A 5,160-nucleotide genomic window follows, 5' to 3' on the forward strand; every position below is an offset into this window, starting at 1 on the left:
CCGAGACTACGGTGGACTGCTGGCAGTCGACTGTAGTCTTTACATTGTGTTGCTGTAGTTGTACTTCTTCACTCGGTTTGGTCGGGCCAGGTCGAGTGGAACCTTTTTTTTGTCAAACCAGTGGGGGCACGCTGAGTGCACCCACTGGGTGTAGTCCCCGAGACTACTGTCGAATGTTTTTGATTCGGCTGTGGTCTTAGAAACGTCGTCATTGTCCCTTAGTTACTCGGAAGCAACTTATCTTGGACGTCTGTCGACTGATTTTGCTTTTACAGAAATCCTGCGAACTCGTAGCTCGCTATACTGAGTTGGAGAAGCAGAAGATTCAACTGAACCTTGATCTGGAGCTGGCCAGAACAGAGCTGCAGAAGGTCAGAGACGGCGCCGCAGGTAAGACGGCTTTGTCGATTGGTTAGTCTTTGGGCTTGAGTACCCTTTTGTTATTTCCAATTCAATCATCATTTCTTCGCAGAAAAACTGAACGAAGCTCTGGCGAAGAAGGATCAGGACTTGGCTGTTGCCCGTAAGGAGGCTGATGACAAGACCGCTCTGGCCGCACAGAAGCTGGCTTCGGTCGACCACTTAGAAGAAGAGAATACCAAGCTGAAGACCGCTCTGAATGAAGCCAACAGGGAGTGTTCACGTTGGAAGAAGGAGAAAATCACCCTGAGCGAGAAGCTGGAAGGCATCGCTCGCAGGAGGGACGACCTGGAGAGCTACTTGGGGAGCCTCGCCAAAAAGTTGTACCTTAAGCTTGAAGGTGCACATTCAGTTCCGACTGGTTTTTGTGTCGACTCAGTCTATGAAAATTGACTTATCCTTGGATCCTGTATGCAGAACTTTGCCAGAATTTTGAAGAGGAGACCAGTCGAGTGGAGCCAAGCTTGGACCCTGTTAACTCTCTTGTGAAGGACAAGGCTGCAATGAACGTGCTCCGTCTGGAGTCTCGTACTGCTAGCGTCGTTGACTATCTGGCTCGGCTGAAAGTGGCGATGTCGTGGATCGACACATCACTCTGGCCTGGGGTGACGCTTCAGAACGACCTCGAGTCTCTGATGGCTCAACTTAACGAAGTCCCAGGTCGAGTGGTGGAATGGAAGAAATCTTCTGCTAGATGTGGTGCTGACGTCGCTCTGTCTCTGGTCCGCGTCCATTGCAAGGAGGCGCGAGAAGAAAAGCTGGCGGCCATCCAAGTTGCCAATACTAGGAAGCACAGCTTTCAAGACTTCATGGAGACTTTCATCGCTGCTGCCACCCGTATTGCCGACGGGATCGACTTGGATGAGTTCGTCGCCCCTTCCAGTCCTCCTCCTGAGGAGTAAAAAACTTTGAATTTACCTCGGAATGCCGAGTGGATTTGTAACCGTTTAAACTCTGTCGAGCCGAGGGCTCGAGTACTTTGAGGTCTGGGACGTTTTAGGCTTTATCTGAAATTGATTTCTCGTTGGACATCTTCATGGTTTGATTCGTCGAGTGGAACTTGATCTTCACTCGAAATGACCTTGTATTTGCGGCGCAATTCCGAAGGGGGAGTTAGCAGTCGACTCGCGGATTGGGTTGAGTCTTGTACTTAGGCGAGCACTGGGCTGTAGCCAAGCCTCCGAGTGGGAGGTTTGCTCTCCACTCGGTAGGGTTTTTAAATACTTAGGCGAGCACTGGGCTGCAGCTAAGCCCCCGAGTGGGAGGTTTGCTCTCCACTCGGTAGGATAAACTTAGGCGAGTGCCTGACTGCAACTAAGTCTCTAGGTGAGAGAACTTAAGCGAGTGCTGGACTGCAGCTAAGCCTTCGAGTGGGAGGATCGCTCTCCACTCGGTAGGATTTTTTCAAACTCAGGCGAGTGCCGGACTGCAGCTAAGTCTCTAGGTGAGAGAACTTAGGTGAGTGCTGGACTGCAGCTAAGCCCCCGAGTGGGAGGATCGCTCTCCACTCGGTAGGATTTTTTCAAACTTAGGCGAGTGCCGGACTGCAGCTAAGTCTATAGGTGAGAGAACTTAGGCAAGTGCTGGACTGCAGCTAAGCCCCCGAGTGGGAGGATCGCTCTCCACTCCGTAGGATTTTTTCAAACTTAGGCGAGTGCCGGACTGCAGCTAAGTCTCTAGGTGAGAGAAATTAGGCGAGTGCTGGACTGCAGCTAAGCCCCCGAGTGGGAGGATCGCTCTCCACTCGGTAGGATTTTTTTCAAACTTAGGCGAGTGCCGGACTGCAGCTAAGTCTCTAGGTGAGAGAGCTTAGGCAAGTGCTTGACTGCAGCTAAGCCTCCGAGTGGGAGGATCGCTCTCCACTTGGTAGGATTTTTTCAAACTTAGGCGAGTGCCGGACTGCAGCTAAGTCTCTAGGTAAGAGAACTTAGGCGAGTGCTGGACTGCAGCTAAGCCCCCGAGTGGGAGGATCGCTCTCCACTCGGTAGGATTTTTTCAAACTTAGGCGAGTGCCGGACTGCAGCTAAGTCTCTAGGTGAGAGAACTTAGGCGAGTGCTGGACTGCAGCTAAGCCCCCGAGTGGGAGGATCACTCTCCACTCGGTAGGATTTTTTCAAACTTAGGCGAGTGCCGGACTGCAGCTAAGTCTATAGGTGAGAGAACTTAGGCGAGTGCTGGACTGCAGCTAAGCCCCCGAGTGGGAGGATTGCTCTCCACTCGGTAGGATTTCTTCAAACTTAGGTGAAACGGATTCGCAGCTAAGTCACCCACTGGGGGATTTCGTAAGCAAACAGGAGTGACAGCAATTATTGAAACACTCTTGCCTTTGGTAAAAATAAACTGCAGCAATTTTTCTTATTACATCTCGTCCAAGGGAGAGCTCAAGTGTAAAAGGGGCGGAGTAGTTCCGCATTCCAAGCTCGTGGCTCGTCGATCTGGCGATCAACATTGTAGAGGTGATACGCTCCATTGTGGAGGACTCTGGTGATGATGAAGGGGCCTTCCCAAGTAGGAGCAAGCTTGTGTGGTTTCTGTTGATCCACTCGGAGGACCAAATCTCCTTCTTGGAAGGCTCGACTCTTCACATTTCGGGCGTGGAATCGACGCAAGTCTTGCTGATAAATGGTCGATCTGATCATGGCCATCTCCCTCTCTTCTTCTAGGAGGTCGACTGCGTCTTGCCGGGCCTGTTCTGCTTCATCTTCGGTGTAAAGCTCGACTCGAGGCGCGTTGTGAAGAAGATCACTTGGCAGAACCGCTTCGGCTCCATAAACCAGAAAGAATGGAGTTCTTCCAGTCGATCGGTTAGGGGTGGTCCTCAATCCCCACAGAACTGACGGAAGCTCGTCGACCCAAGCGCCTGCCGCGTGCTTGAGATCACGCATCAGCCGAGGCTTCAGTCCTTTGAGAATCAGACCATTCGCTCTTTCAGCTTGTCCATTCGACTGAGGATGCGCGACCGGCGCGTAGTCGACTCGTGTGCCTTGAGAGGCGCAAAAAGCTCTGAACTTGTCTGAATCGAAGTTTGACCCATTTTTAGTGATGATGCCATGCGGGACCCCATACCTGAATATCAACTCTCTGATGAAACCGATAGCAGTGCTAGCATCAAGATTTTTGATAGGCTTGGCTTCAATCCATTTGGTGAACTTGTCGACTGCCACAAGCACATGCGTGAATCCACTCCTGCCTGTTCTCAGTGGACCAACCATGTCCAGTCCCCAGACAGCAAAGGGCCAGACCAGTGGAATGGTCTTCAAGGCTGATGCAGGCTTGTGTGACATGTTGGAGTAGAACTGGCAGCCTCCACACTTGTCGACTATCTCTTTCGCCATCTCATTTGCTCTAGGCCAGTAAAATCCCGCTCGGTATGCTTTATCCACAATGGTCCGAGAGGACGCATGGTGGCCACAGGTCCCCGAGTGGATATCATCAAGGATTATCCGACCTTCTTCTGGTGTTATGCACTTCTGACCGATTCCAGTCGCGCTTTCTCTATACAACTGCCCCTTTATGACTGTGAAGGCCTTGGATCGGCGGATGATCTGTCGAGCCTCTCCCTCGTCCTCTGGGAGCTATTTCCTTAGGATATACGCGATGTACGGTATCGTCCAGTCGGGAGTGATTGCCAAGACTTCCATGATTAGGTCGACCACAGCAGGAACTTCGACTTCAGTCGGATCTGTGGCACTTTTCGGTTGTGGGGCTTCTTCTGTTAAAGGATCCTCCTGGACTGACGGCGAGCGTATGTGCTCCAAAAACACATTGCTGGAAATGGCTTCTCTCTTGGAGCCTATCTTTGCCAGATCATCAGCTGCTTGATTTTTCAGTCGGGGGATGTGATGAAGCTCTAACCCCTCGAATTTATTTTCTAGCTTTCTCACTACGTTGCAATAACCAGTCATAGCCGGACTTCTGACGTCCCACTCCTTCATCACCTGATTAACCACCAAATCTGAGTCACCATAGACCATGAGGCGACGGACGCCGAGTGAAATGGCCATGCGCAACCCATACAGAAGTGCTTCATACTCTGCTTCATTATTGGAGGAATCGAAGTGAATCTGGAGAAAGTATCTGAGCTTATCTCCTCGGGGGGGAGACTAGAACTACCCCAGCACCGGAACCATTCAGCATCTTAGATCCATCGAAGAACATGGTCCAATGCTCCGAGTGAACTTGAGTCGGAAGCTGCTGTTCAATCCACTCGGCGATGAAATCTGCGATTGCTTGGGAGAGCCTTCTTAGCTTCAAACTTGATATCTAAGGGAAGGAGTTCAATTGCCCACTTGGCCACTCGACCAGTTGCATCTCTGTTATGCAGAATCTCTGACAGTGGGGCGTCGCTGACGACTGTAATGGAGTGGTCAGAGAACTAATGTGCAACCTTCTTCATGGTCATGTAAATCCCATATACAAGCTTTTGGTAGTGAGGGTATCTTTGTTTTGAAGGGGTCAAAACTTCAGACAGATAATAGACTAGGCGCTGAACTCTGAAGGCCTTTCCTTCTTCTTCCCACTCGACCGTGAGTACTGTACTGACAACTTGTCCCATGGCCGCAATGTACAGCAGCAGAGGCTCTTTGCTGATTGGGGCAGCAAGCACCGGCTGGGTGGAGAGCAGAGCTTTGAGCTCTGCAAACGCTGCGTCAGCTTCTAGAGTCCACTCGAACTTGTCAGACTTCTTCATCAGTCGGTAAAGAGGCAACGCTTTCTCACCGAGTTGAGAAATGAATCGAC

This window comes from Triticum aestivum, chromosome 7A, assembly GCF_018294505.1.
Source record: "Triticum aestivum cultivar Chinese Spring chromosome 7A, IWGSC CS RefSeq v2.1, whole genome shotgun sequence".
NCBI lineage: Eukaryota > Viridiplantae > Streptophyta > Magnoliopsida > Poales > Poaceae > Triticum > Triticum aestivum.